This window comes from Mauremys mutica, chromosome 9 (assembly GCF_020497125.1).
Source record: "Mauremys mutica isolate MM-2020 ecotype Southern chromosome 9, ASM2049712v1, whole genome shotgun sequence".
NCBI classification, from domain to species: domain Eukaryota; kingdom Metazoa; phylum Chordata; order Testudines; family Geoemydidae; genus Mauremys; species Mauremys mutica.
Genome location: NC_059080.1, coordinates 9,389,677 through 9,417,049, shown reverse-complemented (window position 1 = coordinate 9,417,049; position 27,373 = coordinate 9,389,677). Strand labels below are relative to the sequence as shown.

At 39.5% G+C, this 27,373-nt stretch overlaps 1 long non-coding RNA gene across 1 annotated transcript in view; it reads left to right on the top strand.

Moving 5' to 3' along the window:
* Nucleotides 1–2,418: 2,418 nt before the first annotated feature.
* Nucleotides 2,419–27,373, top strand: part of LOC123377868 — a 161,691-nt gene continuing 136,736 nt past the window's right edge. The window contains exon 1 of the long non-coding RNA XR_006582370.1: nucleotides 2,419–2,699. This is a non-coding gene — a long non-coding RNA (uncharacterized LOC123377868). The remainder of the gene's footprint in view (nucleotides 2,700–27,373) is intronic.

The window sequence follows — 27,373 nt, the reverse complement described above, 5'->3', positions numbered from 1 at the left end:
TTTTTATTTTAGCAAAATATGAAAAAAAGGCTAACTGGGTCCTAGCAATTTGGTGGCAGCAGCTAAAGGGTTGTGTTATATATTTTATAAGGTGAGTTAAGGTTGGTTAAAGGTGGTATGTTTACATATTAGCTTTTTTGGCATCCTCTCCCAAATATGATCAGATGGGCAGTAACATTAGTTAATGGCAATTTATAGAAGCAATCTACTGGCTCTTTGCCAGCATGGTTACCATGAATCTACAGCTGACCCAGTATATCATCTGGAGAATCTCTCTTTACAGAATGAGACCATGATCATTCCTGCCTAACTATGCACTCAAATGATTTTTCAACACACATCAGCTGATTCATATGCAAATTAAATTGTAATTAATTAATAACCAGAGCTGGGGTGAGGAGGCAAATTTTGTTTAATAATGGATTTAGTTAAGGGTAATTGATTTAATGGGTACTTGAATAAGACAGAAGCACAGGCACCAAAGAAAGAAGCATTAGAGGAGCTAGTGGAAACAAACAAAACAACAGGTGTCTCTAATCTGTTCTGTGTTTGCTGGGAAGCATGTGTTACGCTTCCCTTCAAATGAGTTTAGACGTGGGTTCCTGGCTGAATCAATGTTAGAGTTCAGGATCTGATTCAGTGGTGCTGTGAGAATGGAATAAAAAATGCTTGAAATCTCATGAGATTTATCTGAACGAAGGAGTTAGAGCCCTTTGGATTTTCTAAATGAAATGAGACCATAACTGTAGAGGTGGATTCAGATCCAAAGTTTCGAACCCAGTCCCCATCCCCGACAAAATTCAAATAGGTTTGGAGTGCATATTGGAAGTTTTGAACTCACCCTATTGGAAATCATTTACTACATTGCACAGCCTTGCTTCCTGTATGTTGGAGAGATTCTCATTCACTGCGTGTTCCTTATGAATTGTTAGAGACCCCGGGGAGAAGTAAACAAAATGAGAATCAATAATGTCAGGGAAGACAAGCTTGAAACCAAACACGGTCCATTAACTAGAAAGGTTCTCATGCTAAAACGTAAAGTGAGGCCACGTGCAAAATATACATTTTGTGTTTGGTGTTCAAATTCCAGGAAATAATCTACTACTGCCACAAATGAGTCTATATAAATGAGGAAGAGAATTCATTTTTTTTAATTACCCCATTGAAATACCTGTAACATGACTCAACTGGCTACTTGCAGTTATCCGGGAATACTTATTATTTTTATTATAGTAGCACCTAAGAGTCTCAAACAAGTTTGAAGCTTTACGGTACCAGGGATGGTGCACGTTCCGAGACAGTCCCTTCTTCAAAGAGCTCGCAACATTAATAGAGAAAACAGATAGGAGAGAGGGAACGTTAGAATTTCCATTTTACTGACGGTGAACTGAAACACAAAGAGATTAAGTGATGTGCCCAAGCACACACTGGAAGTGTATGGCAGAGCCAAGTATTGAATGCCTATTTCCTGACTCCCAGCCCAGTGTATTAACCACAATACTATCATTCATCTGCATGACACACTTACTACTCAAATATTTGACCATGTAATTAGGCCAGGGGTCTATAATAAGGCCTCTGGGGAACTAGGAAGGCGCACCTTAAGCACCTGCTGGAGGAAGAAAAGCCTCAAGTCAATCTCTGGTGCTTATGGGTAACGGCGAGGGCAGCCCATGTGCTCTGTAGGCATATCGTATGCACTACTGCAAGTAGAATAGCTCAAAAATATTTGTTTCAAGGTTGACATCTGTTACAGAATGTGTCATCCCTTTAACACAATTTAAATGAGAACTGGGATTTGAATATGCTTTGCATATTATCACAACTATGTGAAATACATTTTATGAAAGATGATGTGTATTGAAGTGATGGATTTAAGCAGCCCTCAGGGAAGTAATGTGTGATTTCCTCAGAATGTTTGAACTGGTGTATTATATACTGCAATATACTAGAGAAATTTTTAATTTCTGGGCATGTGAACTTTTGCATTAGAGAACATACATTTGTGCTTGCTTATTTTCCTAGCCAGTATCATTCCATTTTTCATTGCCAACATATTTTAATGTGTCAATGGCAATCATGTAAATATCTTGACAATAAAAATTCCTGATTCTGTGGCATTGTTTGTGCAGGAAACAAGGTGCTGTGGGTCCAATATCACTGTGCTGAGTCTCATTATCTGTGTTTCACTAATTGTGGTGTTGCAGGATTTTGTTTAATAATGGATTTAGTTAAGGGTAATTGATTTGATGGCTATTTGAATAAAACAGATTAAGAAAGAAGTGTGAGAGTAGTTAGTGGAAGCAAACAAAACAACAGGTGCCTCTTTAATCTGTTCTGTGTTTGCTGGGACACTTGTGTTATGCTGTTCTTCAAATGAGCTGTGTTACCTTGTCAGGAATGCTGAATGTAGGGACAGCTGTTTTTAGTGATGAATGCAGGGAGTAGTGCTTTTTAAGTACAGCTTGCCTGATCCTCAGCTGGTGAAAATCAGTGTAGCTCTGTTCCAAGCTCTCCCCTGTCTTAGAGTCCTGCTGTGCCTAAGGGGAATTCACCCCAGGCTAGGACAAAGAGAATTCTCAGGTGCTCTTGTCCTCCAGATTTAAGCCTGCTTTGCTGCAGGGGGAGTGATGCAAACAGACTTACTGCACTGGAGAATGGGGCCTGTATTTTTATGCATCTATACACAAGAGATCAAGGTACAATTTGCACATTCAGCATGAACTCTTGCATTTCCTGACTTTGAGAAATGAGCTGTGCAATTTTGCTGTTGTAAGGGCACATTTTTAAATATTTAATTTTTTTTAGATCTCTTTAAAGGATAAAAGAGACATGCAGAGTTCTATAATTGCAAAGCACCAGTTTAAGATACCTCTGAATTACATTAGTAAGCCAGAAAGGTACACTCATTTCTTTAGCATACTGTCATTGGACAGCCAGCAATACAACCTCATCTTGACTGAGTTTTCTGCTTAAAACTGGTAAATATATATTTTATACTAACATATCTGAAAAGGAAACGACATCCAGAAAGAATGTGTTGCCACCTTTTCTTTTATTTAACTATGCAATTAACCTTTTAGATTTTTACTAGCTATCTTGCAGCTATGGCTAATAAGTAGACCTATTTCAGTCCTGTGTTATTCATTAACTCTAGAAATCTGTTCTGAAATTGCTTCTGTGCCAATGAAGTATGGATGTTACAATCTCTGTAGGGATTATTTAGATACTGCTGCCCTGATAAGTTTTGGAACTTAATTTGAAATCAGAATACTTTAAGTTTTCTAAACCATGGCATTCCTAAAGTTTCACAATATTTGGAGACTGTGTTTCCTTGTCGTTTTGCATCCCTTACTCATGCGAGTAATCTCTCTAAAGTCAATGGTATGGCTTGTATGCTTGGGTCCTGAGTTATCAGCACTTCTGTCCTCCCTCTTTTCCTATGAAGCTTTGGAGTCCTGTGACTCAAAATGAAATTTTATAATAATGTTGTGTTGCATGGACCAGTTGGTACAATATATCCTCCCACCTGCTCACTTCCTGCAGAAAGTAAAAGAGTTGGTCAAGGTGGAATCTGAAGTGGTTTGCTGAGGTGTTCAACTTGTTAATCTCCATTAGTGGAATCTAATTGCTCAGGCCAATTAGAGGGATGGATAATTTGTAGTTCATTTATTACATCCTCTTAGCCTGGTTCACATTGATTTAATCCATTTGCTTCATAATGGTTCTCATTTGAGCTCTAGGCAACAAGTGACCTTTTCCCCAAATTATTGGCTAAACCTACAAAGACATGTACAACATCTATGCAAATTCTGCACCCAACCCCCTCCTCACTATCTGCTGCTTTTTTATATACCAGAGTGAGTCTAGTGTTTTCATTATCCTTGTTAACTTTCAGGAATAATTTGATGCTCCTGAAAGTAAGGATATAACAGCATGGTGTAATTAGAGGCGTTCCAGGCTTCCCTACACAGATCGTGCAGAAACGATGCAACTTATGCCAGGCTACTGCTCCAACAAAGCTATGGGGACCTGGTTGTCCCCTAATTGGTTCTAATTTGCAGTGCAGAATGTCCTTTAAGTGTGTTCCCAAATTGGGCCAAAGATTATCATTTCGGAGACCACTGACCTGGTTGTAGTGTGGACTGCTCTTACAATGTAAGATTAGGATTTGTGAATAGACCCATTTTCCAGTTTGACCGAATCAAGATTTTCACCTATATCGCTAGAATATGAAAGGCTGGTGCAAGAACCCTCTAGATGATATCAGTCATTCACTTCTGTTTGCCAGTATTACATTCGAGTAGCTAGGTAGTAACCTCAAGGACAGTCCTGATTGCTGCAGGGCATCATGGTTGTAGCTCACTTATAACATCAATGTGAACTCTACAGAAGAAAGTTGCTCTGATTAGGTGTCGCTGGAATTCCAGTGCATGAAAAATTTAGAGGTTTTGGAATGTGTTTGTTTATGTTCCAATGCAGAACGAACCAAAACCTTTCAAATTTTTTCATGAAAAAAATAAGAGCGAGACACCCCCTGAAAAACCACCAGCCCACTGGTTAGAGTACTTACCTGGAATGTGGAAGACCCAGGTTCAAGTCTCCCACATCCCGTGGGTGACAGGGGATGGATCTTTTGATGACTTGCCCTGTTCCATTCACTCCCTCTGAAGCATCTGGCACTGGCCACAGTCGGAAGACCGGATACAGGGCTAGAGGGACCATTAGTCTGATCCAGTACGGCTGTTCATATGTTCCCTGTTCTGAATCCTGCAGAACGGGGACTTACTAAATATTAATTGGGCCAGATAGAAAATTAGGCAGAGCAGGGACTTTTGGTGACACTGATGTGTTTCCACAAAAATTTTTGGTTTTGATGAATTGGGATTTTCTGACACAAACCAATTTGTCAAAAAATTCCTGACAGGCTTTAGCTGTCATAAACTTTTAAAAGTTATATATACTTCTCCACTCTATTTCATATTATCCACAGCAGTGATGCTCAATATTTATATTGTATCTATAATGCCCTGAAGCTAGATGCTATTAGAATATCAAGAATATATCCAGCCCTAAGCAATGCACATTGAATGTTTGCTGCACATTGCTTTTAGGAATGAAGTGATCCACTGTGCAATAAATATCTTAACAAGGATGAATTCTAGAAAGCCCACTAATAGTACTAGCTAATTGTGGAACCCTCAATTTACTCTACATCTCATCGTTATTGGTTCAGAACTATATGGCCATAATTTGGACCAAATTCACCTTGGCAGGGTTGAATTTGGCCTGTTGTTTCAGTTACTCTAACCAAGAGACCATGGCACATATTGATTGTGACCTCAAAATCACAAATACATTCTAGTTTTGTATTGTTGGGTATTTTAACACACATTTGAATGAGCTGTGGTCATGCCCTCTCGCAAATTAGAGAACCAATGGTGCCCTCTGGTAGAGTGATGTTCATTCATTAACCATATTTCATATTTCGGAATGGAATTCCAGAACTCTCCCAGCAGCTTAATTTGATTTCACTTTCAATATAATTCAGCACTTGAGAATTGACTAACTAGTTGTGAGCATAAAAATCCTTTCTGGTCATTTTCAGGCAGCCTTTCAAGTATCTTAAAACTGCTATCATATCCCCCCTTAATCTCCTCTTTTCCAAATTAAACATACCTAGTTACTTCTGCCTTTGCTCATATGGCTTGCATTCCATCCCTTTGATCATCTTTGTTGCTCACCACTGGATCCTTTCCAGTTTCTCTACATCCTTTCTATACGTTGATGACCAAAATTAGACACAGTACTCCAGCTGAGGCCTACCCAGCACTGAGTAGAGCAGTACTATCACCTCCCATGACTTGCATGCTATGCCTCTGTTAATGCAACCTAAAATTGCAGTTGGTTGTTTTTGCAACAGCTTTGCATTGTTGACTCATGTTGAGGTTGTGATCCACCACAACTCCCAGATCCTTCTCAGCAGTGCTGCTGCCATGCCAGTTTACCCCCTTCTGTATTTGTGTATTTGGTTTTCTTCCCTAAGTGTAGCACCTTACATTTTTGTTGAATTTCATTTTGTTGCCTAAAGCCCAGTTCTCCAATTTATCAATATCCATCTGAATTTTAGCTCTAGCCTCCAAAGTATTGGCAACCCCCACTTACCTTATGCTACTTAGTCCCACTGTAATACTTTTGGGGATTATACCTGCCACATTCAAATAATTCCCAGCAATTCCTGTATTGAAATATTCCAGAAAACTATTGACATCTTGGAGTTTCATTTGTATGGAAGTAATACAAAACACAGTTAAATATTTGCAAACAATGAGATGAAAACAAAACAGTGGTTGTCACATCTGGTTCTTTTGGCTATTACAGTTCTAAATACGCTGCTCACTCTTAGTGAAACTTTATTCAAGCTCTGAACAAAACTGATTTTTCCACTTTCCTGGCTTCATCTCTAGACTCTGAGACTCCTTCATTTTCTCTTTCTTCAACCTCTAACTCAGCGATTACTCTCCTACTTAGTACACTACTTTAATCACTGAGGGCAACTCCGCTGAACTCAATGAGAATCTTTTCATTGGTTTTGGATTGGGCCAGCTAGCAATATTTTGGATGGGAGTAAAGGTAGCAATAGTACTTTATTCTGGGCACTGAAGCCAATAGAAAGACTCCTGTTAATTTCAAAGAGCTTTGGATTAGACTGCAATAAAGCCCAATGGAACCATCTATTGTAGTGTTTCCCAAACTTGGGACACCGCTTGTGTAGGGAAAGCCCCTGGCGGGCCGGGCTGGTTTGTTTACCTGCTGCGTCCGCAAGTCCGGCCGATTTTGGCTCCCAGTGGTTCGCTGCTCCAGGCCAATGGGAGCTCCTGGAACTGGCGGCCAGCACATCCCTCGGCCCGCGCCGCTTCCTGCAGCTCCCATTGGCCTGGAGCAGCAAACTGCGGCCAGTGGGAGCCGCGATCAGCCGAACCTGTGGACGCGGCAGGTAAACACACCGGCCTGGCCCGTCAGGAGCTTTCCCTGCACAAGTGGTGTCCCAAGTTTGGGAAACACTGATCTATTGGATTGATTCTCCACTATCTTGCCCCATTTATGGTTATTCACCTCTATACAAAGCAACTGTAAAATGCAACCAAATCAGACTGGTTACGTTACACCCACATTTCAGAGAGATAAATGACTGTGGCAGGTGCATAGCAGTAGAGAATAAGGATCTTCACCTTTCACAATGTTGGGAATTCTAAATGTTAAAATAAACAAGAAACATTGAAACCCAGTAGAATAGAATTACTCAAACTTCACTCATGAACTAAGTAGAAAGTTATGGTGACTGATGCCTGATTCAAGAGTCAAAGGGGTGAGATTTCACTTCATTATCATGCAAGCATACAGTTCTTCAGCAGAAGTAGAAAACCACGTAATGGTGAGATTATCATGCTGAAGGCTTTCATTAACAGATGCCCATTGGAGACAAACTGGTTGCTGAGTGTTTTTTGTTTAGTCTAAAAGAAAACATTTTCCTTTAAAATATTACACTGTTCTGAACTTGAACTGCCATTTGCTGTCCTTTAAAATGTAATAGCAAAATGAATCTTTTCTGTGTGACAGGAAGAAATCACTTTGTATTAAAAACCCTAAATAATATGAATCTGAGTAACAGAATCTCAAATGAACCCGCTATTTATCTCTCTCTGTGTGTTGGTATAACTATACATTTTACTTTTGCATTGACATATCTCTAGATATATATAAGCAATGGATGCGTTAGACATGGATAATTGACAATGGCCTGTTTGAATTTAACCATTATGTTTTTGCAATATAGTGTATGCTCAGAATTGTTTGTTGAAATTTTGATAACTTGGCTTTGACAGACAAAAATCCTATATAAAAATGTTTTTTCCCATAATTCTTTCTGGTTGACAAATCTAGTATGAAACGTAGGAAGCCATAATATTCATCTTACAGTAAATTAATTCATGATGCTGACTGCTGAGAACACAATGGCAGGCTCAAGTTTATTGGTTTTATAAATCAGTTAAAAAAGTTACTCCATAAGAGCTTCTGTGTAAAACTCCAGGATGTAGTTAAAAAGATAATGCAGTCTGCTGGGTTTTCTTTTATTTTGCTAGTGTGATCTACTGCTATAAACCACGACTAATGTTTTGTTTCATTTTATTTTATTATTATTTTGGTCATTTTATTTGTAGTCTAATGAGCATCCTGTTGTAGGTGAATTGCATTCAAATTGCAAACTTCCATCTGGTCTCATTACTTTAGAGATTACCTGCTTTATGGGTTGTTTAGAGTTGAACATCCTTCATGTTGTCACTGTAATATAATTTTTTTGGGGGGAGTACCAATATGAATCACTAATACTTTATTTTAGTGCAACTGCAGAAAAAGCGTTAGATAATTATCAATCTGCCTCTTTGTTTAGCAGACAGTGGCTGCATCTACATAACAGACTTTGGAACCATGACTTACCATGAGTGTTAGCAATGGGGAGAGCTCTAATGTTTGAAAAGCACAGTGTGATGAATTGACTGGTTACGTTACCCTGGAATTTGACATTCCTGTGTGTCCTCCAGAACCTGACATTACTGCAGTCAGCCATTTTGTATGTTCAACCACTGCCAGCCGAAAACCAAATACTACATAGCGAAGAATAATCTTAGGCCTTTGTGAGGTGAGGTTAGACAGCTGCATACTTGCAGTTTGCTAATCGGAATGGGAGGATGGGAGAGGAAGTTATGGAAGAGAGCAAGCGAATAGCTACCTTGATTTTAGGTGCCCCTGATATATTGTTGTTTATAGCTAGAAATACTAAAAATGTTTTGAGATAATGAGTAGTTTGTTGAAATTAGGGGAATTGGTGACTGGATTATGCTGACCCACTAGGAGTTACTGTAGGTTATGTGCTTTGTTAAAAGATTGGGTAAAAGTAAATACCTCTAAGCAGTCAGAGGGAGCTTTTTCTTAGGGCAAAGAGCTGACATTTAAACTCCCCATCAGCTGGATGGAAAGAGGGCCCCTGGAAGCCTGGCTGGTGATCACTCGAAACCATCTCAGACTGTGGGCAACTATATCTGGGATGTCCTAAACCTATTGTGTGTGCTTAATATCTAATCAATAGTAGTTTTAGATCAAAGCACACTTGCTTGTGTCAATCATTTATCAGAAGGAATTACTGTCTTCCCAGTGATTTATTCCTGACACCGCTGGGAGAGAAACAGTTAAGTTACCACTGTTTTGGGTTCTGAAAACCCTGGGTAACAGTTACATCTGTTTACCACTGCCCTTTACTGGACAGAATCAGAATGGTTTGATAGATGCTATCTGGCTTGATAATATGGTGAAGATTGTCCTTTATTGCAAATAATGGTGGCTTATGATTTTTAGAGTAGAAAGATGAGAGTTCCAGTCCTGCTTTTGTTGTGAAGCTCCAAGTGGCTGCACTTTGCAGCCGGGACTAAACAATGAAGATCTCAAGCATGTGTTTGGGGTGTATCAGGAGAGGAGCTGGGGCAGAGCTGACAGAGCTGTGTCTTTGCAAATCCATTGGTTGTTCTCTTCCATGAAAAGTACAGGGGCAGGGAAAGATAGAGTGGAGAAGCCAGTCTTGCTACTGTGTTCTAATTTCTGCGCAAGACTATTGGGATATGCCAGAAGAGACTGAGAAACAGCACTCGTTGTCAAAGTATTGTGTCTGTTTTACGACCACAGTAACCGAACAGTTAGCCCGCAGGGGCAGGAAGTCCTGCATTCATTCATTGCCTGGCTTTTTCTAAGCTTCTTTCTATGATGGTTCTACTGTTTTGGGAGTTTGTCCAAGTGCCTTTCCATACCTACAGGGGTGAATAGTAAAATATTGGCTTTGCCTGAGGGTATATCTCCAATTTTTGGAGACATCCAAGCCTTTTCCAAAGCTGATACTCTCATTTCTAATATGCAACATCTGTACAGGTGCTATGTGGGTGTTCCCTTCACTTTGTACTGCCTATAGATCTTTTATGCACCTTACATGTTTCCCTAACTGTGTGTGTGTCAGAAAATACTTATTTTTTGGGGCGAGGGGGATTTACATCACATCCTAATAACACCATTAGTAAATCAGTCTTCCAAATTTTTGCTTCAATTATAAGACTGCTTTAGATACATGGGAAAGCAAATTTGGGCAGAATAGAGTTTAGGCTGAGGTTTTTTTTTAAAGCTGCATAAGGAATTTGAGCACCAGAAATTGAATGGGAGCCAGGCAGCCAACCACCCCAGATACCTTTTGAAAAGCTTGGTCCAAAAGTGCCCTTCTGTGTGGACTCAGCTTGTGCTTCGGTTTAAAATCAAGGTTTCCATTGTGCAAATATACTGTATGGAAATAGCCAATCTGTCTTTCTGTCTGCGCTGTGTATTTTCACTAAGCCTCCACTCTGCTGAATTCTCTCCCTCAAAAAACATAGTACAGAACTTATAACAACAACTTCAGCCCGAGACTAGTAGATAGTTGATAAAGTGCTCAGTGAAGTATTCTGTCCATCCAGCCGTCCAGCCAAATCTGATAAATTGCAGCAGACTAACATAGTCACAGGAGTAACATAAGGAGGGAGTGAAATAACTTTCACAAGGTTTTCAGAGTATCCATTTTTCTAGGAAAAAACTATTTGCTGTCCTCTTACAGGTGTTTAAGACAGGCTGGTGGGAAACTGGACATAAATAAGTGGACAACGAGGAGCAGGTAAATGATGTTTTTTAAAACTGAGGAAAGGTTTGTTCATTAAAAGAAAAGATCCCGAGAAAGTCAGAAAAGAGCATAAAAATTGCTCTGCGATAGCCTGTGCAATTTTAGTCACTAGTGGCAAGGTAAAGATGTAATTTGAATTCCAGTGTTTACTACATAGAAAAAAAATAATCACGACAAAGCTCCCTTAACAGCAGAGTAGGTTGTAACTACTGCTAAGCCAATGCACACACAACAGCACAGTGAAGAGTTGCAAGCATAGGCCTGATACTCCCTGAGCCCAAGGATTGCTCAAGGCTAGCTTTGCTACTGGTGTTTGCTGTTCTGATTCTGTTCCTGAATCCGTTTAAACTGATAACAAAATGCCCCTTGATTTCAGGAGTGCATGTCTCCAGGTGTTCCCTGGGGTGATGTGCCTACATTCCACATTCTGTCGCCTTCATAGTGTAGGTCAGAGTCTCCATGAAATTAGATGCCAAAATATGGATTTTGGTTCCCACTGTTAGCCATTCAGGCAGCACAATTTTAGCCTAGTAAATATACTAAATGTTAAGTTAATTGTTAATGGATTAAGGAATCTCATTTTATATTGCAAAGATGTTTCCATCTTTTAGACTCGTATCTGCATTTTTTTCTTTAATCCTTCAAACATATAATTTAATTCACATTCTCAACATCTTAACAGTTCTTTTGTCTGTCCCTCCTTCCACATCAGATTCAGGTGGTGGAATTTATTATTCTCCCCTGTTTTTGTTTTTGCATGGCAGGTGTCATTTTATTCCCCTTTGTTGTTTTTCTCCACTCAAAGGCCTGGTCTACACTACGAGTTTAGGTCAAATTTAGCAGCATTAAATCGAATTAACCCTGCACCCGTCCACAGAACGAAGACATTTACTTCGACATAAAGGGCTCTTAAAATTGATTTCTGTACTCCTCCTCGATGAGGGGAGTAGCGCTGAAATCGACATTGCCGGTTCGAATTAGGGTTAGTGTGGACGCAATTCGACGGTATTGGCCTCCGGGAGCTATCCCACAGTGCACCATTGTGACCGCTCTGGACAGCAATCTGAACTCAGATGCACTGGCCAGGTAGACATTCAGTAAATTATAACCTTTCTAATGATATCTCACATGACCCATCTTGCATAAAACATATATTAGTTATGCCATATTCATGTCCTAACAATATTTCTATGAAGAATATGGGGGTGTAATGTCACCGGATGCATAGGTGCGCAGCCCCTCTGCAAATCAGAGCTCCATGTGATGTAACATCAGCTAGTCAGTGGGCTGTGTAAGTTTATGTTGTAGACTCTACAATGTAGAGGCGTGCACACACATGGATATTAGACTTTGTAGCTCACAACTGGCAGACCCAGTAGGGTATGGAGCTGAATGCCAGAATTAGTTCGGATGCTAATTTGGATTTTATCCATTGGCCAAGTGCCATCGTCATCCACATTCAGAGCCAGCTTCTGAGCTGAAATGCTGGAAACCCCGCAAGAACTTTCGTTGTAGGATTCTTCCATTCCACTTCCTTAGCAGCCTCCCTCCCCCGGCGATCTCCACTTACCATCAGGCTCAAGGCTTCTGTTTCCCCACTGAGCTCGTCAAGGGGAACCGACTCATTGCGCCCCACCACTACATTGTGAAAGGGATGCCAGGTTAGGCTGCCCTCCCCCTAACCAATGGGGATCTCCCTATGCTGGTAGCAGGCGCATTTCTCCTCTCCACGCAAACTCACAAAGAGCAGTGGGGAGCAGGGTGCTATGATGTGCACCTAAAATACAAGTTCCAGCAGCCCTTCTTCGTTTGCTAGAGAACGAGTGCTGGAATAGTGGGATGTTCTTTGCTTGGTTTGGCCCCAATTCTGGAAAACACTCAACCCTGGTCTTAGCTCCTTCTTTGTTCAGGACACCACATAAGCACATGCTTCTCTGCACCATTCCTGATGCTGTTGTGAATCAGGGCCACTGGGATTGGGTACGTACCTGCAGCACCATCATAATAAACCGCATTGTGCCTTAAAAACTTACAAATCCCCAAGAGGATCACATTGTGCTTTATTGAATTTATTGCTTGGGAATATTTTGTGTAGCTCTGCATGCTGTGGGAGGCCCAGGCAGCAAATATGCTGGAATATGTGAGAAAAATATTTTTGTATTAGTTTGTTTCACACCATCATCTATGGCCGAGAAAGATCCTGGTGAGACGACAGACTCCCTTGGCGCAGACATAAATCTCTAATTCCAGAGCAGCAACACACAGGGCGGTAATGCAATGGATTAGTAATTCCTTGGAGTACCAAGAGGCGGATGGGTAGTTGCATGCTGGGAGCCAATGTCTTCATCAGGAGTCCAGGTTAATAAAATGAGCAATGAATAACCCCATGATTTTATCTGTCCCAGGCTCCTTAAATCAATTGCAAGGAAATCCAGCATTTTGTGAAAGGGCAGATGACTCAGAATTATATGAGAGAAATAGTGTATATGGGAATACTGACCTTATTTTTTATTTTTTAAGGAAATTTCATCTTGAGAGATTTTTAAGTAACTTTTCTCTATCAAGAGGACGATTCCAGAGATTAACTGTTTGACTTATAGCCCAGCACTAAAATAGAAATTGTCCTGTTTGCAAGACAAATGATGACATCTCTCATAAGATGTCTAAACTTAATTTTAATTTGCTGACGGATGAATGTTGAGTGGCTGGTTGTTGCTAAGGTCTTTTTATGTGATTTACTTCTATATGACTTACAGACCAGTTACTTTTATATGGTTTATGGCCCAAACTTTCTGTAAACTGGTGACGTAATGTCATCTCAAGACCTTTTCACTTCCTCAAAAGTGGTCTCATGTTCTGTGTTTTTTTGATGGGTCGCAAGCATACAGTTTCTGTGGTATGAAAACACTGAATATTTTTAAGTTGCTGGCTTATGCAGAACTTTCCCCAGAATTGGCCTTAGCTAAAGATGACTAGTTTGAACTTGTGTGGACCAAGCTGCATGGCTCCAAGCTAAGGCTGGCACTTGATTTGTTTGAAGGCCTTGGAAGATTGCAAGGTGGAGTGGGCAAGGCTTGCAAACCATAAGATTCAAGGTGAGACTGAAAAGCCTTTCAGGTCAAACAAGCTACCAGAGGGAAAACAGATGTTCCAGAATCCCCAACACTGTCCACTGTGGGAACAGGAATTCAAGACCTCACAACCAGGCTACACCAGTCTCTCCCTGCATTTGGAGGAGGTCCATTAGTGGGAAGTCCTCTGCCAGCAGAACACCACCCACCGGCTTTTTGACGGCAGTTTCAGCCATATTTCACAAGAGTCCAGAAGACTGCGAGAGTACAGAGTTTGTGAACTCCCTGTTATCTCAAGTATCGTCTTCTGTTTTTGTCTTTTGTGCTTATTATCTGGGAGGCAACCCAGTCTTTTCATATTCTTTAATTTTAGGGTTTGAAAGTGTGGTTGTCTGCTTGCATGAGTGCCTGTAAAGTCCCCAGGGGGAAGGCACGAGAAAGAAAGCTCACTAGGTTTAAGCAGCCCTAAATAGAGTCTCATAAAGCTACTTGGTAAAGCATGTACCATATTCTGCGATTAAAAGACCTAGTCTTGTAAGCTGTGGTACGTTAGAGTTCTGCTTATCAGAGTGTTCTGTTAAAGTCTGTGTTATATGATGTCTATTGGAGGGAGGTGGAAGGAAATGATTAGCCACCACATAAGAATATACATCTAAGGAAGAAGTTTCATACTTGGCTCTTCTTTCGTATGGCTTGGTAGCAACAACCACAAATGTATATCCATGTTTCATAGCCGGCACATTGACACAGCAGTGAGCTGGTGAATGTCCTTCAGGCCCCCAGCAGAAGAATGAAGGGGACATTCAGATATGATGTGCTCTGTCGTTTGTGCCTGGTGACCCTAGGTGTGTGCTTCATTTTCCATTTAAAGAGGATTTGTCCACCTCTCCCATGAGAGGTCCTGATGCAATTCAATCTTCCTGAGTCTTTCCGACACAAATCAAAACCCGATGGTTCATCAACAGTATCAACGACAAGCTGTTTGTTTTGAGCAGTCAAAGTACTCCATGTGACTCTCCATTGAACCTCAGCATCAAAATTGGGTGTAAGGATCTTGATACGGTTCCATAGACATTAATTTTAATCTTGTCTTTAGCAGGTTCTGCAGGTCATGGTGCAGCGGGATCCTCATATTTGCATTGACATGATTAAGAAAGTGAAATGTCTGGGCGACTCTTCTAATTTGTGGAGGCTGGATGTATGACTCAGTACTTGGCTCTGAGGTTGTGGTTTAGACATTAGATAATCATTTTGGATTCAGTATCAAAATATTTAACCAGCTGCAAGTTAGTAGATTTGATTGACTTTTTAATAAAATTCTTTAGTTGTTGAATATAACCCAGTGGACAGCCACCTCCCTGGATCCCTTCATAGGAACTATAAAGTTCGAACATATCTATTGTATGAATTTGATGACTTAACTCGATTTAATTCTCTTCCCATATGGAGACTAACTTGTTGATTTGATTTTATATTGTTTTAGTCTTTAGTTTAGCGTAATATAAACAACTGTAATTTAGCTGTGGTGATGTTTTCCTGATTTGATTTTTGTTTAATAAATTTATAATATGTGTAAAACTGATACTGAGTCACTTTTCTTCCAACAAGTAATGTGGTCCAGATGCTTTGAGGACCTGGGTAGATATCAGACAGTCAAGCTAAAATCCTGAGCAGCTCCCCTTCATTAGCCTTTGGTTCTCCCAGTTACAACCCTGGGAAAAGATGGTGCTGCTACCTGTGACATATTGTGTTTGCTTTTTGCTCTTTATACTAGTAGTTATGCAGCTGGTGGAAAGACACTATAAGCAGCTGGCATAAGAATTACCCAGTGAATGTTTTGTGTGGGAATGTGATTATGTAATTAAAGTTGAGATGTGTTTACTAGCACCTAATGTTCTGTAAGTGCACTTGTTTTACCAAACTCATGGGAATGTAGAATCCCCTAAACACAAATGCTACGGCTTATATCTAGATTATTTGCAGAGGGAAAAACCCTACTGCTATTGTGTGTGTGTGTGGTTAATGGCATCCTTCCATTTCACAATGAAGGAAAAAAAGAACATTGCAATATTCCCAAACCTTCTAATATCTGAGCAGCCCTGTTGTACCTCAGGTAAGCTGAGCTATCTTCAGGTAGTGTAATCCCAATGATTTATATGGAAAAAGTCATTGATGCTGACTATGAGGAATAAGAATCACACATTGTGTCTAATTGGAAAGTAACACTAACAAACTTCTACAAAGCAGTAAACCCTTTTATCCACTTAAAGACAGAGCAACATTATGCTAATGAGTGATAATCAGATGAAGGGAAATCCTTTGATCATGTAGTTTTTAAGTTTCCAGATGGCTTTACTGAGACCAATGGATATAACAAGCATTTTTCTGCATTACTCTCCTGGGTACATAAGTACATGTGTTTAGGATTCTTTTAAGCCCTTTCCTCTTTGCAGTGTCTCCTTTTCATTTCCAAGATCACCAACTCTATCCCCAAAACTTGGAACAGATTCTTTGAAAGTTCACCAGGGCTTAAAAAGCTTTTGTGTGAACCTGAGCTGACTGACGACTGCATCAAAAATCATGGAGGAGCTATGCCTTTTGCAAGACTTCCACTTAAAAACAGGTGAAATATGATGGGCTTGAGGTTATAAGCAGCTCAGTGTAAAACTGAGAGGGTGTGCAGCTGTAGAAATCGAAACCAAAGGAAAGGTATGAAGGAATCCCCTTTACACAGCTCTGATTCCAAGGCTGGTCTCCAGATAGGTGTCTGCCTATTTATTTATTCTGTGCTTGTCGTCATTGTAGTTGAGCATCATACAGAAAATGAAATAAGTATTTCATCACTAGAAATCGCCAATCTCAAGGAAGAGAGGGATATTGTACATTTAATTGTGGGCTCGGTCTTTTAAGTGGGAAGAGTTTGAGTAGCTGAGACACTTTTATTTAATAGTTGAACCCTTACTAAAAGGTGTGGGTTTCTTGTTTGTTTTTGAAGATGGGAGGTCAGATTCACAGTGCTCTGCGCAGCACACATGAAGAAAATCAGAGTAAAGGTGGCTTTAGGTCAGCTTTCCACTCCTCTGATCTTGGGGATTCTGGTGGAGTCGGTTTAACCCAGTGGTGGAATGTAAACCTAAGGGCTGTTCTTTCTTCTGCTGGCTACAGTGGTCTCCAAGGAGCCATTGCACCAAATGAAAACCTGAGTATAAAGGTTTTCTGGCCAGGCTCTTTTCCCTTGGCCACTCCCCCACAATTTATCACCTTTGTCCAGGTCTACAATGGGAGTTGTATAGAGTGAATGGCCCTGGTAGCTGGAGCCACTAGCTTTTTCCGTTTCAGGATATGGTCATAACATTGTGGCAATTTATAGGGGGGTTTTGGATGGAGAAAAGATAGTGTCTCTAACTTTTCTTTTTGTGGACCGTTGGCTTCAATTTCTTTATTTCTTTTCTCTAGTAACTAAAAGTATATTCATTTTTATATGTATTCATGGATTTTCCACAGTATCTCTTTCTTGTATAGACTGTGGTAATTTTATTGCATAGTGATATCTACAGGCATACCCTCCCAACAATGTACTTTGGAAGTTTGGTATAAGGTCCAGAAAAAGAATTGAAATCCCCTAAGGATCATTTAAAATTGGGCTCTGTTAGGATATTCCATCACTTTCATATAAAGTTTAAATTATGTAATGAAAAAGATAATTCCCTATTTGGAACTATAATACAGGAAAGAAGGCCAGTTTTTCTGAATTTAATTAAAAGAATACCAGAAATAATCAGAGGTAATGATCCATTGTTACCTTTCAAGCAGTTGACCGATTATTTTGTTGAATGATATCTACATCAGAGGTAAAGTGACAATGAATATATGTAATATGAATGAAGCACCCAAAATGATATATATTAAACACATTTGGTTGGTGATAATTTATAACTTTGTTATCTCAGAAGTCAATGGCCAAATGACCTAAGGGCTGACATGAGCGATGAAATGATTAATGTGATACATGCAAGTGGTTTGAAAAATTACCCCCATTTTCCATTTGGAAAAAACTGAGGCACAGAGAGAAGTGACTTGCCCAAGTTTGCCCAGCAGCTCAGTGGCAGAGCTGGGAATGGATTCTAGGTCTCCTGAGTCCTGTTCCGCTGGTCTGTCCACTAGGCCACAGTGTGAGTAGTAATAAAATGCAGAACAAGGTGCTTATTTCCCCTTTACCTGGTCATAAGTGTATTTTTGACAGATGGTCAAACACAGATGGTCACACAATCCTATGAATATCTGTTCTGTGCTTGGATAGAGAGCACTAGAAGATCCTTAACTTAAATTTATATCTTGGCTGGGGAGGCAGCATTGTCCAATTTCACAAATGACGCAAGTTTGATTTTACTTTGTTGCTGGATAAAAAATTTAAGCCCTGCAAGAAATGGTGTTTTGATTAGTAGGTGGCACTTGCTCCTTTCAGTCAGTACAAAACCAGTGTCCTCACTATCTTGTTACTGAGGTGGGGTTAGGAGTGCTTGGTGCTGATGGAGGTATGGTGTTTTGGTAGAAAACAGAGATCCTGACTACAGATCTCACAGCATTTTCCACAAAATGAAGGTGTTTAGCTTGATGTCCTGGTTAACCTCTAATTGGGAAATTCCATTTTGCTGATCTAATATTCCCCTCTTGTTCCGCTGAATGAGGTAGTCTTCTGTTTGTTGTGTGCAGTGCTGTACATGGTTAAAGCAATCCACTGGAGTAGGAAGCTAGATTTTAGTGATGGGTGAAATGACTATGCATCTACAAGGCCATCTTTTTCAAAGGGGCTCCAAATTTGTATGGGCAACATTGTGAGCAGTTATTTCCATGTTCCCTCTCCCTATTTTCTGGTTACATTATTTGCAGGTTGGGTAGTGATATGGCAGACTACTCCACTTGTGCGTACAAATGCATGGGGCAAGCATCTGCACTTGCAAAAATTGCTGGCGCACATTTAGAATCACTTACTGAAAAACGTGGGCGCGCCTGGAGATATTTTAGTGGAAAGCATGGTATAAGTACCAGCTATCAGTTCCTCCATTTTGTTTAGATTACTTGGTGAAGGATTGAACTAAAATGATGTTGAACCAAAAATCCAGGCCTGAAAACTCTCTAGCTTTGAGGTCTTCACAATCAGAACTGAGGTCCAGACCCACCTCTTTTTCTTTAATGGACCAAACCAAAACTTGGATCCACCATTCCCAAACTGGTGATTCTGAAATGTTGATCTAAATGTTATGGTTTAGTTTAGGCTCTATTTCTGATCCTTTGTAGAGTAAATCCAATTTGCCCAAAACAAGTACGTTTTTTTGATTTGCACCGGGAAGCTCCTTTTATATAGGCATGTTTTTAAATTAACTATATTAGATACTGTACATCTTGCTACATAACTGTGAAAATTGACCAGTAATATTATGGAAGTATATCATGTACTCTGTATTTTTTTTTTTTAATTGTAGGAGTCTTGGCTTCAACATATAAATGCCTTGTAAAGGGAAACCCCAAATCATCCAGTTTTAGAAAACCTGGGGAGATGAAGAGAAACGGAGCAAGAAAATAAAATGTCTATGGGTTTGAATTTGACTTTTTATTGTGATTTATTTTTTTGCGGGGGGGGTGGACACTGGACAAGGCTTGATAGATGAGAAAATGCTTCTAGACATCAGGGGCTGCTGAAAGAGAAGCCTGTTTTCTGGACAAGATGCAATGTATGCAGACACTGGAAGAAAGGAACCAGCTGTTCATTCTTTGATTTTTGCCTGATCAGCTTGAGAGAGTTTTGTGCAAGGTGGTTAGTGCACTCCTCTTCATCAATGAATAGAGAAATTAATGTCATTCATGACTTTCATGGAATGTTTATGCAGAGATAGGGGAAAGATAAAAGGGATGAATGGAGCACTCCAATCAAGAGATGCTCAAATGAATAGGAATCAGAAGAGGTTAGGTGCACTCAGAGTAATATTGTTTTGGCGTGTGTTAATGCAGTCAAAAGATACGGAGGCATTAGGTAATAAGCTTTTCAACCTTGAGTTCAAAGGAGACAAACATGGACAATGTGAAAATAAATGGAGGCAGACTCCCAGGAGAGAAATAAAAATTGTAATATACTGTCATGAGGAAACAATAGGAAAAGGGAACATAGTGATTTTTTTTGTCTCCTTTTTCTACTGAACAGGATGTTATTACAGAGAGTATCTGCTGACCAGAGCCAAGGGGCCATTAAGTTATTTAATGTGCGGTGACCATCAGAAAAGCAGTTTTGCAAAAAATGGCACCAGAGAGATCTGTTCTTAGACACTGTCACTGAAAATCCGTATCGCGCTTGCTCAGTTTTCATGTCGGAAGATTATTTTTTTCAAACTCTCCTAGGATCTGAAAATGAACCTGCTGTTTTTGTATTTTACTTGCACTATCACCAGTGATGATTCCTCCTTCAGAATGTAACTGATGATTTTTCTGATGCATGAGGAAGAATAAAATCTATCTTGCCCTTCCAATTGCTATATTGATTCGACAGGAGTAAAAATAGCACAAAGTAGGGACTTAATCAGACGTTCCTACAGAAGAAGCCCTGGGAGAGGGAAGGAGGGGGTTTGTGTCCCTCCGTAAGGTTATCCTCCTTCACTTCCTCCAATGGTGGGGGTAGGAGACTGAAAAGTTTATTAGCTGGACCCCTTCCAAAAATAATGGGTCTTGAGGTCTTCTGTGAGTAGTAAAGAAGGGATTGGGCTCTGGGAGTGGGTTCTGTCCTATTTGGGGGAGAAGTGAATTCACACACTCACAGGATGCATCAGACAGGCAGTCCTAGCGGAGTCTGACACTTCACATATTTCTGAACAGGAGTATTAATGACAAAAGCCATTTTTTTTCTCCAAACACTCACATATTTGTTGTATTGAGGCTTTCAGTCAAAGTTACCTACTGCCATGAAAGGAATATGTGTGACTCAAAAACACCTAGGTCTTGGATCAGCTTTCTGATGCTATTTAGTCCAGTGAAAAACATTTTTTAAACTCACAGTGGAAAAACACTTCTGCTCTTAAGACAAGGTGGCTAAGTTCCCCATTCCAATGCTGTGAGACATCTGTTGTTAACTCAAACTTCAGGTGCATTTGGAAGTTTGCAGTGGTTTTTAACCACATGAAAAGACTAAGATATCTCAGTCATGATCTATATCAATTAATGTAATGATTCCATATCTTTACCACTCTTGTTATAGTATTTTTCTGTTGCTTCTCGTATTCAGAGTATTTTTTACAAATGGATAACTTCTCTACCCGGCCTTAGATCATTTTTCTGAGTCGTGTGTTGTACTGTGAGTTTTTTCTACTTTTAATATACTTCAGATGAGGAATTTTGCCTGATAATTATACATTTGAACAAAACTTTATTCAAAAGAGATTTAAGCAGGTTACGTGAGAGACCTCCCTCTCAACCACCTCCCCGTTCAAAAAAGGAGGAAATGTTATGGGACACGTCTCAGCTGTGCTTTCACACTGCCTATACAGCACACTTACACTAACAGTGACAGACTCTGTGTCATCCCAAGGAACTCTATGCCTCCAACCTGCCGATCCAGGAGTCAGTCTGTGCACCCCAAGACCCATTGGTGGCTACAACCAGAGCCATGGAAAGGAGAAGGAAGTGTGTATGATAGGCACTATGGAACTAGAGCTGAGAGCCAGCACCCTGGTCCCAACAGTGGCAGGACATGCAGACAAAAAAACTTTAGAGAACAATTGAGTTGCCTAAATATTGAGATTGCTCTGAAATTACTAGTTCCAGCTATTAAAGTCAACAAAGAGTTTGGCTGGCAGCCTGAACTCTAATTAATATTTCTGTCTTGTTGTTGCTTTATGTATTTGGAGCCCACAATATGGATTTTTTTTTGCTTGAAATATTTAGCTTTGATTGAATATCTCTTTTAAAAGGTTTACACTTGACCTTGAAGTTTACTTGCAAAAGAATCCCTATCTTTGGGAAGGGCAACACATTTCACTTTTTTTTTTTTTTTTTAACATTCAGTGGCAATAAAATAAATTCTAAATGGAAGCAGCTGTCGACATGGAAAAGAGATTATAATACAGGAAGTAGTAGTGCAACTTTCATGGGTTACCCTAGAGCTCATTTTTTCAAAGTCTTTCTCCTGTGAATTTTGTCTGATAAGTTCTAGCTCAATAAACTGAAAATGAAACGAAAAATCAACACACACACACACCCACCCACCCCTCCCTCCCTCTCCAGGAGGCATTTACCGTCTCATTTTGCTTTCACTCTCTTCCGAGTCACTGAAAGTAGTATTCAATTTTGAAATATTTTAAGTGGAATATCCTGGCTTCTGTCTGGCGTAGGAAACATAATTAAGAAATGTTAAAACTCTGCCCTAAGCTGTTAAAAAGACAAGCCCGTGGGAGTCGAGATGTGAGGCTTCAACTCCATCTTTAATTCCATACACAATGACATTCCTAAAGGTTGGCAAACCAGGATGGGTAAAATAATGACTTATCTACACCAGGAAAATGACCCGTTGCTGACACTGGATGTCAACCTTTCTCCCTACTGACCCATTACACCAGCAGTCTTGACCTATTCGTTTATTTGTCCCCAAGATGTTCCTACTGTGCAGCTCGAGCATGCAAACCTTGCTCAAATAGAAACAACGCCTACTGTATACAATGCTAATTTGGATAGGATGTAATTTTCAGGAAAGATTTTTCAGAATGTATTCATATGAATGACTGGGAATTCACTTAATAATTTGCCTAATTTTCCATGGTTTGTATTTCTGCAACAGTACCTGAAAACATTTCCAAATATATACTGGCACAGCCTTTTGGGCTCTTATATTTATCCTCATCCTTTTTCAATCTAAGGATCCATTCTAGAAGACCTCTTAAATCTTATTCTCTAATAAAATGTTTTAGTAGTGGTGTGGCATTTTAACTGTTACTATTATTATTTGTTAGGCATTGTCATCCCTATTAGGTATTTTAGAGGTGCTCATTAGTGTAGTATCTGAACATCGGACACAGAATTCAAATAATTGTCTCATAGGAGAGAAAGCAGAATCTCTGTCTCTTCCATTTCAGATTAAATTAGTTACTTAGGAGTTGGAATTAAGTGATATATTTCTTCCATCTCCTAAACTGAGCCATTCTGCTGCCTTGTAAGTGAATTAAAATAATGGTTCTTGCATTGTGTCTTAAAGGTGACAAAAACAGGGCTCATATTGATATCCCTGTGCGCCACAATTGAGGGCCTGCAGTGGAGAATGCTCTCATTCTGGTGGGTACGGCTCCAGGTTCCCACATGCTTAGCAGTTGCACAGTTACTGCACATTGACAATATTCTCCGTGTTGCATCTCCATATAGAGTCTACTCTGAAGAGATTGCCATCTAAGGACTCCACCCCTGCTTTCACTGCAAGAGTCTAGAACAGAGACAGGCCCTACCTTAGACACCAGCAATACAATATGGATATAAACACCAGGGGACAGGTCAAGTTCAAAGTAGGGGCAATAGTCAGGAGAAATCATTGAATGCCCCTATTCTCTTCTTTTCTTACAGTGGGGGTCACGCAGAGCTTGTGTCGGGTTGAGGGAGGCCTTGTGTCTACTAGTGAAACTACTGTAGGGTTCTATCTCAGAGATGCCTATTCTTTTGGGGGCGGGAGAGAGTGGTAACCTTTCATTAAACCTGCAGGACTCAGTCATGTCAGCTGTTCGGGAGGGTAGGATGGGAGGAAGGCTCCTGTCTAAACCCCATGGTTGTCAGTGACCTGTTTGCATGGTCAGGAAAGTCATTATCAGGCACTGAGGACTGTAAAAGAGGGTCATGGAAAATATCCGTGGTCAAAAAGGGTCATGGCTTGATTTGGAAGCATTGACTTGCACCAGTATTCTACTTCTCCTGATTTACCCCATTATAAGTGAGAGGAAAGTCAAACCCTTATTAATTGTCCTGTTTATAGGTCTAGCAACAACTCTGTTCCCTTTCTGGTCCCACTGAGTGCACCCCTCTGGTTTTTGGCTTCTTGTCCTTAGCTCGCTCATGATTTTTCCACTCTTAACCTGGGACCTGGCTACCATAACCTGTGTGCGCCAATTGCTATTGCCAAGCAGGCCCAACTAAGTTTGGGGCACCTTTGTTTCTTCCCTTCGGGAACCTTTAGCCAGTGAAATTGACCAACAGCCTTCTTAAAATGATGTGTTTTTATTCAGCAGTTGGAAGAAATTATGGGTAAGGAGGGGAGAAAAGGGATTTTAAAACAACAAACAGCCCACAGGCATAAGTCATCTTACCTAATCTAATGCTTCACTACAAATGAAGTTGGATAGGCTTTTACAGGAACAAAACCAACTTGCGTTTTCCTAGCCCATCCGTATTCTCCTGAGTGTCTGTCTCTCTATTTTCTGTCTGACCCACTGTGTCCAAACTGGATTGGGTGATTCACAATTAGACCCATTTAGGCTACTTCTAGCATTGGTTCTTAATGACTCTTAAATGTAAGCTATTAATTGGCTATTAAAATAGGCCTTCTTCCTTTTTCCCCGAGGTGGGTGAAAGTGATCCAAGTCAAGCACATAAATTACATTTTGGGATACTTATCAAAACGTGCACTTAATACAAATATAGCAATATTTTACCACAGTTTTGTTCACTTTATTAAAAAAGGCAGTACTTTTTTTTACCAAAACAGTATTTTTTCCCCAGAAAGTGGTTCTTCAAGCAAATGGAAATATTAAAAAATTGACAAAAGCAGATTTTTATTCATTTTCAGGTTTTGGGGGAATTAAAACTAGAAAAATGTGAGTTGTTTTTAGTTTTCATATTTTCAAAGAAAATTCTTGAGAAATTAAAACAATTTTAGTTTTTGTCAAAATTCACAAGGAAAATATCACTCCTTGAGGAACTCTACTTTTTAGTGTTGATTAAAATATGATTTAAAATATTGCCTAAGTAGTGCAGTTTATTCATTCTTTTCTATCATATCTATTTAGATGACAAATGATAAAATAACTTGACATTAATTGGGTTTCTGATAGTTTACTCCTGGCACTTGCAAAACTTCCACTGAAACCAATGGGAAGTTTGCCTAAGAAAGGAGCACAAATTTTGACCCTATATTTAAAAGCCTGTCAAACAACATGGTAAATTGTCTCCATAATGAAAATCAGAGACATGTCGCACAAGTTAACAGTAGTGCGTTGATGGGTAATTAAGTACAATCAGGGAATCTTGATGATAATTATAAATGGTAAGCTTGAGAGGTTTATGAAAAGAGTATTTAGACACCTGAGATTAACTTGAAACTTGATAATTAAATATTTTGTATTTATTGGCTTCTATATGATTTCTAAAAGAAGACATCAAACTGTCTTTGTAATCATCAGAGCCATTTTGCTAGGCATCTGATTTTTCTCAGTTTCCCATCTGACTGGTGAACTAAAACCATAGGTGCTAATAATAATGGAGATGTCCACAGTGACTGGGCTTCTTTCCCTGGTGAACCTTTTTCTAGTAATAAAATATTCTAACATGGCTAGTTTTCAGAACAAGAAGAAACTCATATGCTCTCCTTCCCGTTTACCCTGGTGTTGCTTTGATGGAGGGAATTTCAGATTATGGGACAAAATAGGTCAAGTTTCTTGATCTGGAAATCCCTGCTGTGAAAGGCAAAGAACTCACTCCTGCGCTCTTTAGTCAGACAAAATATTCAAGCAATGGAAATATTGTCTAAGCACCAAGTGCAAGGTTGGATCCCAAACTGAGCACAGAGAGAATGGATATTGGAGCGATAAGGTGATAGGACTCATTTATTGAATTTTTCTCATGCTGGGGAAATCAGGAATAATTTTAGGGCTCTAGGTACCACACTAACTGAAAACTCCAAAAGGGCAACTAATTTAAGAAATGTATGGCTACACATACTGTACCAAGGAGACCACCAGTGACTTGCTAGTTGACGATCTTATCATGCTTGTTGTTCTAGCATAAATTCAGGATTGAACTCACTGAATGATCATTTTCAGTGTTGCTAGTGAGCCACAGAGAGTCTGTGAGCCATTAGCATTAAAAACTCTATGGTCTAGCATCAGTTTGTATATCTGTATGTCATCAGTTTGGGCCAGATTTTGATCTATTCTGAGTATTTCCATGGATCCTCAGAGGTGTTGTTTCAGAGATGCAACTGAAAATGAGATTTTTTTTGTTTTACTTGGGTGTGTGTGCAGTATAAAGTAAAGAGAAAACTTGAAGCCTATAATTGAAAGAGAACTCTTGGGGCCAGATCCTCAGCTGGCAGTAATTCGGCATAGCTTTTTGTGATTGATAAACAAAACAATCTTTCAGAAAAGGAATACTTTTTAAAATTAAATTTAAAGGAGCAAGCTCTGCCTGGTAAAATAGGCTACCAACCTATGAAAAAGTTCTGGCTGATGGTAAGAAATCAAGATCAGCATCTCCTGAGGGTAATGGACTTGATTTTATCACTGATTTGTGTCTTGTTACATTGGAGAATAAAGCTGAAAAATAAAGATAGTGAGGTGGTCAAACAACGAAATGAGAAAAAGCTGTAAAATATTGTTGTGTCAATACCTAACAAAATTGGTGATAGAATGAAAGGATACCTGTCACTGAAGTGACAGAAGATTAGGATGATGAATCAATATGTATACGCAGCACTCTGAAGGACAGCGGTTCCATCAAGTTCACTAAAGTAGCAATAGTATCACAACAGGTGTTTCCCAAGTGACACTGATTCATAGTTCTTTTTGCAATGCAATTTAAATTCCAGCTTACATTCAAAGGCTCTAGTGTAACTAACGTAACTAGGAATCTTTGTGGCTGCCAAAACTTCATTTTCTCATCCATCTTCACAAATACACAAGGTGTAAGATTGAGCCAATGTGAAAAACTTATGTACGTAGTTAAGTACATGGCAACGCTTACTAATCTTACCCAGTTTTGACATTATACATCTTATCCTTTTCAGTGCTCTGTACTGATTAAACTTTCTAGATTCTCACATGTGTAAAATACTACTAAATATTCAAGGCAATCTTCTCAACCCCCTTTGAGAAACCATGTTAATTTCCAATGCCTAACAAATGATCATATAGTTTATGCATTTTAATATCTTTTCAAAAGCGAGGACAATAGATAATTGTCTGGAAATGTTTAATTGGAGTAATACAAAGGAAATGGCACCTTGGAGTAAATATCTATACCTTGTTGGCTTGCTACCAAAATCAAACTTATTGAACGTGGTGTTTGTGAAATGTATTTCAGAGCTTTAAAATAATAGTTGTTTTAAACTGTTTTCCTAATAATCGCTAGCTATTCAGAATGTTTCCCTTTCTCTTTTAACACAATTTAGCAAAATAGATTCCACTGTTGAACTGTAACAATGAATATAAAAGTAGTGCAGAACTCAACCTTAAACACAAAATAAACAATTTTTTCCTTTAAATTATCTACTGTACAAGGAAAAAGCTCATGCTATGTCTTGAATCTAAAGCTCTGATTA